The sequence below is a fragment of the Equus przewalskii genome, chromosome 1 (assembly GCF_037783145.1).
Source record: "Equus przewalskii isolate Varuska chromosome 1, EquPr2, whole genome shotgun sequence".
NCBI lineage: Eukaryota > Metazoa > Chordata > Mammalia > Perissodactyla > Equidae > Equus > Equus przewalskii.
Window position 1 is genome coordinate 19,673,454 of NC_091831.1, and position 12,717 is coordinate 19,686,170.

At 39.5% G+C, this 12,717-nt stretch overlaps 1 long non-coding RNA gene across 1 annotated transcript in view; it reads left to right on the plus strand.

The window, feature by feature from the left end:
• The window catches only part of LOC139085447 (uncharacterized), a 32,556-nt gene that overhangs the window by 1,875 nt on the left and 17,964 nt on the right, over positions 1-12,717 (plus strand). The window contains exon 2 of the long non-coding RNA XR_011543744.1: positions 12,361-12,537. This is a non-coding gene — a long non-coding RNA (uncharacterized lncRNA). The remainder of the gene's footprint in view (positions 1-12,360; positions 12,538-12,717) is intronic.

The window sequence follows — 12,717 nt, forward strand, 5'->3', positions numbered from 1 at the left end:
TGTGATGGAACTGAAACTCTGGAAACTAGATTTCTCTGTCCTCCTTGCTTCCTTGGGTCTGTCAACAGGAGGGAGTCTATATTAGAGGGGGATCGGGAGACAGGAAAAGGAGAAGGGACTGCACGGTTTTCCCTATTGCTGTCAGCCCAGCTCTGGCAGCAGCAATTCGCTCCAGCTGCAGGCTTCTTTCAGCCTCCCCGGAGCTAGTCACATTACTCCCTCGCAACCACATCTCCTGACCTGCGGCTTCTGCTGGGCCTGCCCCTTTATTCTCTTCTTCTACCAGCCCTGGAAGTGACAGCTAGGTTACCTCTCTGTTCCTTCAGCCCTCCAACGCCTGGGTAGCCAATTTCCTGTATTAAGTCTCCTGTCCAAAATACTTAATGTGTTTCTGGTTTCCTGACTGAACCCTGACTATTCACTAATTTATCAATTAGAATATTAATATTATTCTTATCAATTTGCAAGAGCTCTTTCTAAATTAATACCTTGCTTTAAATTTTGTAAATATATTCTCCCAGTCATTCACTTGTCTTTTAACCTTCTCTATATTGTTTTTTTTTTCTTACAGAGGTTATATATTTGAGTGAGCAAGGGTTAAATCTTTTTACTTATGATGTATGAATTTTCCATTTTGCTATCTTGAGTAGTACAAGAAACATTTTTCTATGTTTTCTTCCAATGTCCTATAGTTTTGCTTTTCACATCTAACTCTTCGATTTGTATGAAACTTATTTTTGTGTAAGGCAAGAAGCTAACTTACTTTTTTCCCCAAACTGATAGCCAATTGTTGCAACTCAGTTATTGAATAGTCAGTATTATCCCAATTATTTGAAATGCCATATTTGTTATATGCAAAATTTCCATATTCTTATGTTTGGGTCTTAGCTTGTGTTCCCTAGTGAATACAACTTGAGGCGAAGATCACATGAAAATGATTTAGTAGAGTATGCAAGCCGTGGCCCCTGGAATGTGGGGACATGAAAAGGTGTGAGAGAGGGAAAGAGAGGAAGTAAATACAAAATGGTGAATTACCAGGCTGGCCATGGCCTCAAAAGAAAAAAAGTATAGCCAACTTCTCAGTCCTTTGGGGCTGGCAAGGCCATATGGAATCACTGTATCTTAGTATAGTCTGTTTGGAGGGGAAAAGGATGAGGAAGTTATGTGCAGGCTTTTTTCTTAATTTTATTCCCTGTCTCTCATTGGTCAAATTTTGCCCCACTATAGTTAACTTTGAAGCACTTCCTGGTCATGTTTAACTAACATCCCTTCCTCCCATCTTCCAAGGAAGTCAGAGCCACTGTGGATATGATAGGGTCAGGCCTGGGCACTGAAGTGACCGGGGCCACCCCTGCAGCAGGCACAATGATGCTGTGCTGGAACACAACCTCAAGTCTCCCAAGAAAAATGAGACACTCAGCAGTATTAGAAGATAAGTGATGTCTGGGGCCCCAGGGTCTCCACTGAGCAAGTGGTCCAGACTGGGGAATAGGTGGGCCTGATGGAATCCAGGGAAATGCACACCCTCTACACCACGGATCTGGGTGGTACAATATGGATCTGCTTCTGTACTCTACAATGTGTGCCACTGATCTGTCAATGTCTTTTTTTTTTTTTAAAGATTTTATTTTTTTCCTTTTTCTCCCCAAAGCCCCCCGGTACATAGTTGTATTATATTCTTCGTGGTGGGTCCTTCTAGTTGTGGCATGTGGGACGCTGCCTCAGCGTGGTCTGATGAGCAGTGCCATGTCCGCGCCCAGGATTCGAACCAACGAAACACTGGGCCGCCTGCAGCGGAGCGCGTGAACTTAACCACTTGGCCATGGGGCCAGCCCTTGTCAATAAGTCTTTATATTTGATGGTGGGAAGCCCTCTATGAGGAACTCATTGTCAGGAAACAGCGTCTAAGACCCTGTGGCTTTATAATTTTCATCAACTTTGGAAAAGTTTTGCTCATTATTTCTTTAAATATTTTTTCCTGTCCCTCCTCTTCTCTCCTTTGGAGATTCCAATTACACATATTTTAGACGATTTGACCTTATTCCCATCTCATTAATGCTCTATTCATGTCTTTTGCCTTTTTTTCTCTGTATTTCATTTTGAATAGTTTCTATTGTTGTGTGTTCAAGTTAAGCAAACTTTTCTTCTTTTCTTACCTTATACTGTAATGTCTAATCTGCCTTTGATCTCATATATATATATTTTTTTATCTCAAATATTATAGTTTTGACCTCAAGAAGTTCAATTTAGATCTTTTCTGTATCTTCCATCACTCTAATTAACGTGTTCAATAATTCCTCTGGTTTCTTTTTCTTTTTTTTTTTTAGGATTTTATTTTTTTTAAAGATTTTTATTTTTTCCTTTTTCTCCCCAAAGCCCCCCAGTACATAGTTGTATATTCTTCGTTGTGGGTCCTTCTAGTTGTGGCATGTGGGACGCTGCCTCAGCGTGGTTTGATGAGCAGTGCCATGTCCGCGCCCAGGATTCGAACCAACGAAACACTGGGCCGCCTGCAGCGGAGCGCGCGAACGTAACCACTCGGCCACGGGGCCAGCCCCAATTCCTCTGGTTTCTTGAACGCATGGTTATAATAACTATTTTATTGTTCTGTCTTAGAATTCCATCATCTGTATCATTTATAGGTTAGTTTCCACTGACTGCTTTTTCTTTTCATGAGGTTTTACTTGATTAAATTTTCTCCTTATGATGGGTCATATTTTCCTGCTTCTTTTCAGGTCTGATAAATTTTGGTTGGATGCTGGACACTGTAAATTTTCACTTTTGGGTGCTGGGTATTTTTAAATCTACTTACGTATTTTTGAGCTTTTATTTTTTAGGGACATAGGTAAGTAACTTGGAAACAATTTGATCCTTTCAGGTCTGTTTTTGAGCTAATTTTACCCCCAGAAACGAAGGAAAATCTTTCTGAGTGCTCTACCTGATGCCTCGTGAATTACAAGGTTTTCCACTTTGACCTGTGGGAATAGGAACTAGTCTCATCATTTTGAGTGGTTCTTTCTTTGACCTCGGATAGCTTCTTCTCACACATGAGCTGATAAAGGACTTAGCTGAATACTAAAGGGAGAACTTTCTTTAAGTTTCCAGAGCTCTCTCTCCATGCGCTCTCCTCTCTGAGCTGTAGACTCTAGTCGCCTTGGCCCCTGTGGACACCCAGAGCAATCTCCTCAACGCTAGGAGAACACAAGCTCCTCCTAACCTTCCTTCTCTGTGCTGAGGCCTAGAAACTCTCTCTAGTCCAGGGCAATCACGGGGCTCCCATCAGACACTTCTTATCACTCAGGAATCATTTTTCCGTATTGTCTGACATCCAATGTCTCAAAATCTGTTGTTTCTTATATTCGTATAGTTTCCTTAATTTTTTTTTACTTCTTTCAGAAAGGAGGCTAAGCATGACCCCTGATGCTCCACATTAACCAGAAGCCTAATTTTCCTTTAAAAAATTTTAAGTTAAACTTTCTATTTTGAAATAATTGTATATTTACATGCAGTTGTAAGAATTAATACGGTGAGATCCCCTGTACTCTTTAGTCAGTTTTTCCCAATGGTAACATGTTGTAAAATTCTACCCCAATACCATAATCAGGGTATTGACATTGATACACTCAAGATAGAGAACAATTTCCATCATCACAAGAATCCCCCATCTCCCCCATTCATAGTCACACCGAACTTTCTTCCTGCCCCGACTCCTTACCCAGGAAACCTTTAGTCTGTTCTTCATTTCTATAATTTGCCATTTCAAGAACGTTATGTAAATGGAATCATACAGTATATAACCTTTTGGGACTGCCTTTTTATTTTCAGTCAGTGTAATACATGTGCTTGTGTGTACTGATAATTCTTAGCGTTTTATTGCTGAGAACTATTCCACGGTATTAATGTGCCGCATGGTACGGTTTAACCATTCATCAGTTGAAAAATATCCAGGTTGTTCCAGTTTTGGGCTATTATGTAAAGCTACTATCAAAAGTAATGTACAGGTTTTTATGTGAACAAAAGTCTTCATTTTGGTGGGATGAAAGTCCAGGAACACAATTACTGGGTCTTATGGTCTTAGTTGCAAGTTTAGTGTTAAAAGGAACTGCCAAATTGTTTTCTACGTTTTATGTTTTACACCCTCACCAGCAATGTGTGAAGGATCCAGTTTTTCTTCATCCTCGCCGAAGTTTGGTGTTGTCACTATTCTTTATTTTAGCTATTCCAATAGGTGTGTGGTGATATCTCATTCTGGTTTTAGTTTGCATTTTCCTGATGGCTAATGATGTCGAACATCTTTCTTGTGCTTATTTCCAGTGGTATATTTTCTTCACAGAATACTTCTTCACGTTTTTTGCCCATGTTCTAACTGGATTATTTACTATTTTAATGTTGAGTTCTAAGAATTCTTTACATATCCTAGATACTAGTCCTTTATTGGATACGTCATTTGAAAATATTTTCTCTCACTCTGTAACTTATCTTTTCATTATCTTAACGAGATCGTTCACAGCAAAAGCATTTAATTTTGATGAAATCCAATTTATCATTTTTTCCTTTTGTGGATCATGCTTTAGGTGTCAAGTCTAAGAACTCTGTGCTTAGTCCTAGATCCTGAAGATTTTCTACTGTTTTTTCCTAAAAGTTTTATGGTTTTACATTTATGTTCAGAATCCATTTTGAGTTAATTTTTGTGTAAAGTATGAGAGTTAGGTTGAGTTCATTTAAAAAAATTTTTTTTCCTGAGGAAGATTAGCCCTGAGCTAACATCTGTTGCCAATCTTCCTCTTTTTGTTTGAGGAATATTTTTGCTGAGCTAACATCTGTGCTGATCTTCCGCTATTTTATGTAGGATGCCTCCAATGTGGCTTGACAAGAGGTGCCAGGTCCGCATCCAGGATCTGAACCCACAAACCCTGGGCCACTGAAGCAGAGTGCACGAACTTAACCACTGTGCCACCAGGCTGGCACCCATTAGTCTTCCTCTATGTTGTATTTGGGTTGCTGCCACAGCATGGCTGCCAATAAGTGGTGTAGGTCCATGCCTGGGGATCGAACCTGGGTCACCGAAGTGGAGTGTGTTGAACTTAACCACTAGGCCATAGGGCCAGCCCCCAAACAGCTTTTTTTGGTGGGGGGCATGGGGTGGAAGATTGGCCCTGGGCCTAGTTTTCCTCCAGTTGGCAAAATCTGTGTCAATTTTCCTCCATTTTGTATGTGGGATGTTACCACAACATAGCTTGATGAGCGGTGTGTAGGTCCGCACTCAGGATCGGAACCTGTGAACCATGGCCGCCAAAGCAGAGCATGCAAACTTAACCACCATGCCACTGGGCTGGTTCCCTCAATTTTTTTTTGCCCATATATGTCCAACTGTTCCAGGATTATTTGTTCAAAAGTTTATCTTTCCTCCATTGAGGAAATTTTTCCACTTTTGTCAAAAACCAGCTGGTAATATTCGAGTGGGTCTATTGCTCTGTTTTGTCCATTGATCTGTGTGTCTAGCCCTCTGCCAATACCACTCAGTCTTGATTGATGTAACTACACAATAACACTTGAAATTAAGTAGACTGTTCCCTCCCACTTTATTTTTTTCAAAATTGTTTTAGCTATTATAGTTGTTTTGCCTTTCCATATGCATTTTATAACAGTTTTATCTCTATCTATGAAAAAACATGGTGGGATTATGATAGAAACTGCACTAAATCTATATGTCAATTTGGGGAGAATTGACATTTTTACAATGTTGAGTTTTTCAATCTGTGATCATGGTATGTTTCTTCACTGATTTTCATTTTCTTTGTTTTATTTCATCAATGTTGCATTGTATTCAGCACATAAGTCCTGTACATGTTTTGTTAGATTTATAACTAGGTATTTCATTCTTTTGGCAATTGTAAAAAATATGGTATTTTTAGTTATGGTGTCTACGTATCCACAATTGTATGGAAATACAATTGATTTCCGTGTGTTTATCTTGCATCCTGTCATCTTGCTGAATTCACTTATTATTTCTAGTTTTTTTTGTGTGTGGATTTCATAGGATTTTCTAGACAGGCAATCATGCTATCTCCAAATGGGGTCAGTTTTATTTCTTCCTTTCCAATCTGTATGCCTTTTATTTCCCTCTTGTCTAATTGTACTGTCTAGAACTTCCAGCACTATATTGAATAAGAGTGGTAGGAAAGGATATACGTGCCTTGTTCCAAATCTTAGGGGGAAAATCATTCAGTTTTCCATTTTTAAATATAATTCTAGCTGTAATTTTTTGGGAGATGTTATTTACAAAATGGAGGAAGTTTCCCTCTATTCCTATTTTTCTGAGAGTTTCTATTATGAAAGGATGTTGAATTTTGTCAATTTTTTTTCATAAATTAATATGATCACATGATTTTTCTTCCTTAGTCTGTTAATATGGTAGTTCACATTGACTGATTTCTTGGATATTGTATCCCTGAAATAAACCCCATGTGGTAACAGTGTATAATTCTTTTTATATATTGATGAATTTTATTTCCTAATATTTTGTTATGGATTTTTATATCTATATTCATGAGAAATATTTGATGTAGTTTTCATTTTTCATGCTATATATATTATAAAATGAACTGTGAAGTGTTCCATCCTCTTCTATTTTCTGGAAGAGATTGTGTAGAATTATTGTTAATTCTTCTCTAAATGTTGGATAGAATTCTCTAGTGAAACGGTTTTGCTTTGGAGGTTTCTTTTTTGGGAGTTTTAAAAATATGAGTTCAATTTCTTTAATAGATATAGGGATAATTAAATTATTTCATATTGAGTGAGTTGTAGTAGTTTATGAGAAATTCATCCATTTGTCTATGTCATAAAATTTATGCATGTAGTTTGTAGTATTCCGTTATTCAGTTGCTTCTAAGTATATCTCTTTGAAGGTTTGATTCTTTTCCCATTGCTTCTATTGCCACAGTTGAAATGACAAACAATCCTAGACATTTCCTGCCTGCTACCGACTGGAGATTCAGCAGCATCTTCCTAGATTACAATTAATGCATGAGTTTCAGAGACCATTTAGAATTATAATTCTCAATCCACTAGAAACTATAAATTTGGATTTGTGGAAACACTTCCTGAGGTAATCACTCAATTGGGGAAATACTATTCACATATTGCTAAACTGAGTAGGGACAATCCATACCCCTATTTGGCAACATATCCGTAAGATGAGGCGGGATCTCTGAACTGATCGGGATAACTGACAGAGAACACCGTGATCACAGCCAAGAGAAGCAGTATCCCAACCAATTCCTTCTTTGGGCATAATTAATCTTAATGTAGAGTGCCCAATAAATGGCTCCCATCAATAGATCATATTGAAAGTTTTTGGAGTGAAAGCACTTCATCTTTGTTTGCCTCCATCTTTTCCACAAGACAGAAGATAAGCTCATCTGATGTCAGCGAAGGAAGTGAGGATGGGGTGGAGAACTCAGGGGAGTGGAAATAGTTAGAAGCAATCGCTGGAGAAGATAAAGTGAGGCAATAAGTTTAATGCACTTAAGAGCTGTTGGCATAAGCAGTTGGCCTTTGTCCTCTCTTACTAGGATATGGATGCTTTGAGGGCAGTATTACACTTGACCCATCCACAGGATGTTCAGAGCAGTGCCTGTCACAAGGTGGGTACTCAGGGAGTACAGCCATGTGTCACATAACAACAGGGGTACGTTCTGAGAAATGCATTGTTAGGCGATTTTGTCATTAAGTGAACATCATAGAGTAAACTTACAAAAACCTAGATGGCATAGCCTACTATACATATAGCCTATATGTACTAATCTTTTGGGACCACCATTGTGTATGTGGTCTGTCATTGACTGAAATGTTGTTACGTGGTTCTGACTGTACATTTTAGTTGAAAGAGGACAGGGAAACAAATTTTTATTTTGATGAATGGTCTAGGTTATCCAATTTCTTAGAAATCTTTACCTCCAAAATAATTTTATTTTAAGTCAATGGTTCTCAACTTTGGCTGGCTAATAGAATCTGTTGGTGTGATGATTAATTTTATGTGTCAACTTGATTAGGCTGTGGAGCTCAGTTGTTCGATCAAACAGTCTAGATATTGCTGCAAAGGTATTTTGTAGATGCGTTAATATTTACAATCAGGTCACTTTAAGTACAACAGATTGTCTTCTAAACTGTGGGTGGGCCTCATCCAAACAGTTGCAGGTCTTAAGAGCAAAAACTGACATTTACCAGGGAAAAAATTCTGCCTCAAGACTGTAACAAAGAAGTCCTGCCTGAGTTTCCTACTCGCTGACTTGCCCTACAGATTTTGTACTCAAGACTGCAACATCAAATCTTACCTGAATTTCCAGCCTGCCAGCCTGCCAGACTACCCTGATTTCAGGCTTGCCAGCTCCCACAATCTTGTGAGCCAATTCCTTAAAATAAATCTCTCTCTATAGATTCAGATATATCCTATTTGTTCTGTTTCTTTGGAGAACGCTGCCTGATACACTTGGTGACCTTAAAAAAAACAATGCATATTCCATTACATACGTATGCCACATCCTCTTTATCCATTTATCCATTGATGGGCACTTGGGTTCCTTCCAAGTCTTGGCTGTTGCAAATAATGCTGCAATGAACATAGGGGTACATATATCTTTTCAAATTAGTGTTTTCATTTTCTTTGGAAAAATACTCAGAAGTGGAATAGCTGGATGAAATGGTGGTTCTATTTTTAATTTTTTGAGAAATCTCCATACTGTTTTCCACAGTGGCTGCACCAGTTTGCATTCCCACCAGCAGTGTATGAGCACTCCCTTTTCTCCACATCCTCTCTGACACTTGTTATTTGTTGTCTTTTTAATAATAGCCATTCTGATGGGTGTGAGGTGATATCACATTATAGTTTTGATTTACATTTCCATAATAATTTCTGATGTTGAACATCTTTCCATGTGCCTGTTGGCCATCTGTATGTCTTCTTTGGAAAAATGTCTGTTCAGATCCTCTGCCCGTTTTTTTATCAGGTTGTTCTTTTTTGTTGTTGTTGAGTTGTATGAGTTCTTTATATATTTTGGAAATTAAGCCCTTATTGGATATGTGATTTGCAAATATTTTCTCCCACTTGGTTGGTTGTCTTTTCATTTTGTTGATGGTTTCCTTTATCATTGCAGAAGATTTTTAGTTTGATGTGGTCCCATTTGTTTATTTTTTCTTTTGTTTCCTCTGCCTGAGGAGACATGATATTCAAAAAGATACTACTAAGACAGACTTCAATGAGGGTACTGCCTATGTTTTCTTCTAGGAGTTTTATGGTTTCAGGTCTTATGTTACATTTGTGACAACATGGATGGACCTTGAGGGCATTATGCTAGGTGAAATATGTCAGACAAAGACAAATACCATATGATTTTACTCATATGTAGAAGAGAAACAAACAAACAAACACACAGATAAAGAGAGCAGATTGTGGTTATTGGAGAGGAAGCTGGTGCGGGGAGGGAGAAAGGGGTAAAGGGGCACGTGTATGGTGATGGAAAGTAGACTTTTGGTGGTGAACACGCAGTCTATACTGAAGTTGGAATATAATGTTGTACTCCTGAAATTTACACAATATTATAAACCAATGTGACTTCAATAAAATAATTAAAAAATAAAAATAAAAAAGCAGGATGCCTGGGCTCCACCCTCAGTGATTCTGCTTTTGTTTGTTCTCTTTGGGGGTGATTCCTTCTCATTTTTTAACTCTTTATCTTCTATGTCCTCTAGCAGTGTGCTCTGTTCATGAGGAATTTTTTCCTTCAAAAAAATAGTTGTTTGCTTAGTGAAAAGCAAACTTTCATTGAAAAGTTAGACTAGGGAACTGAAATCAGGTTCCATTTCCAAAGTGTATCTCTCTTATCTGCATTTCACTAAAAAATGAAGTCCCCACACTCCAGGTGTGGGTTCATATCGCATGGAAGAGTTCCTGTCTGCCCGCAGGAGCCACGGGCTCCTAGTTGGCATTTGTCCCCAGGCTCAGCTTGTGCTCAAGTTTCTTTGCTTCACAGCATGCAGCCACCTGGGCCACTCAGAGCTTGAGCTGTGATCACCTGTCTCCTCGACAGGACAATGAGATTTCAAGACTATAGTGAGTGTAGAGCTAATTAGTAAGCAGAAAAAATAAGTGATCCTTGAAAAGAGTGAGAAGAGAGCGAGGTGAAGGAACTCGTCTCCAGAATAAGATGTCTTCTACCCGAAGGAGGGACAGACAAGAGGCAGGGTTCTGTTGTTATTGTCTTTAAACTTTCATTTATTTTTTTATCAAATGAAGCAACGTAAAGGGCAGCTATTTTTTGCTCTTGTAGAATTGCAAAAGAGGCTGTTAGCAGAATTTCTTGTATCCTAGTATCTGTGAAGGTCTAAGAAAGAGGCATAAGATGCGAAGCTCCTAATGAGCACCAGGCAGCATGCAGAGCGAAGGGCAATTTAAAGGCAAGAGAAAGTAAAGCCCACTTTTGATTAGTTTAATCGTCCTACTGAGAAGGAAATGGAGCCCTCAGGAGAGGGAGAGGGACCGACCTAGGAGTTTTCCTGCTTCCAAACGCAGAATGAAACATGAAGTCTTTCAGCATCAACATAGAAAAGATCGCTTTATTTTCACGAGCCCAGAGAGAAGGGGCTCTTTACAATGCCTGGAAAGGAACATCCTGGAGATTAAGTGAAGATGCCTCTTTTTGTCTTCACTGCTTGACATTTTCATGGACTCACTTTATTGAGTCCTAATTCTGGGATGGAGAAGAGGACACTGCTGACACTTTTATGTTCCTGGGCTGATACTCAGCTCTCATTGTGGGATCGGAAGAGGCCAAATGGAACCAGTGGAACAATGTCTTTGGAACACTCATGCTTTGCTTGGGCTCTGGGGATAATGAATACCATCCATCGAGTGAAGAAGGAAAAGGAACAAAGGCTCTTTTGAAGTCAAGACAATTTTTGATCAAAGCAACTTTGTTTTTCTTTCCAGAAATATTAAGTAGTGGTTCAGTACCCTGTAACTTCGCTATGGCCTGGTAGATCAACCTTGACTGAAAAGAAGTATATGCTCTGACTTCCCCAGCTCATGTGAGGATGAGGGGATGGGGCACTAGTTGCAAGTCAACTGGCTCTCTTGAGTGGGAGGGGACGCCCTGCTTTGTAGCATTTGCTGATTTTCATGGTGCAAATGCTCCCACCATGGCTTGTGTTAAGCTATCAATGTGAAGTCACTGAAAGGAGAATCGGGAATAGATGTGTACAACAGGCCCTGCAGAGCAGGTAGGGCCAGCTACAGCACATCCATGGTAGGAAAAATGCCAGGCTCCTTTATCTCCCAACCTCTATGGGGTTTATCGTGGAGAGAGAGGGCGTTGGAAGCAGACAGCTCTAGGTTTGTGTCTAGGTGGGCAATGCTAGAGAGGGGAAATTTTCCCCTTACCCCTCTTGAGTTCTTAAGGCTGGACTAATAATAAAATTGACACAAGACTGATTAACAGGAGAAAAAGCAATTTAATGTGTCTGCACTGGAGATCATAAAAATCATGCTCAGAGAGTGGCCAAAAACCAGGCAGCTTTTATATCTTTATACACGAATAATACATTTGTGAGGATTTGACAAGACAAAGATACTTAGGTTTGGGTGATTAATTACTAAGGAATTTAAGCAGAGTTTGGATTTGGGGTAGTAAATTGAAAAAGTAACAAGGGTTATTTGTACAGGCTTCTCAGCCCTGAATTCCTTCACTCTGGGGATGAGGCTGTCTCTCTGTTTCCTGGTGAGGGGAAGTTACCTTTCACATGGAAGATTTATTTCCTGCTTTCAGGGGGAACAAAGAGGGTTAAAATGCCCTATTTGCATCAGCTGCTTCTCAAGTAACTTTAATTAAAAAAAATCAGCATGCCATTGTGGGATATTTTGGGGTGGCCTGCCCTGGACCCCATAGTAACTTCACTTTTGTAAGCTCAACTGGAAGAACAGAACATTTACACCACTCCCACAGTGCTTTAAAAGGATAAAACTAAACATACAAATGAATTGGAAGTCCCCTATCAGAGTGCCCAGTACACAGTAGGTCCTCATAAATGTTATTTCGATCCCTTCTCTTAATAACTATTACTACTTCTGAGCTGTATCACTCTTTAATCTATTCCTGATCTGAAAGAATAGAAAGTACCATCATTTGTTGTAAAATATGTGAGTAAATTCCTAAACTGGTATGAGGGGTGGGTGGTCAGTGGGGTTTTATCACATCGTTTTTTATGACTTTCCTTTTCCTCTTAGATCTTTTGTTATTCAAGTAAGCACTGAGCTGTTGAGGATTTTATCGGGTTACTCAGAGATATTAAATGATTTCTTCACAGGCACACAGCAAGTAAGGAGCAAAAGTCAGGACTCAAACAATGTCTCTTATCTCCAGTCCAGCTTTCTCATGGACCCTGCTGCTGAAGCTGGACCCCTCCACTGTCTTTCCCTATGAAGACAGGGACCAGCACTTACCACCACCACCTACAAGCCACCAGCTGCTCCTTCCTGAGAAGGTAGATCCGTAATAAATAATGACAGCAGGGCTTGTCCGTGTGTAATGAACAGACAGCTCACTGAGTGTGTCAGCGCGTGAAGCTCTGAGCGCCAGTCATGACCCCTATTAGCCCCCTCTGCAAGCTGGACCAAGAAATGCTTAGCTTGCTTATTTCCCAGGGCTGTGGGAGGACAGCCAA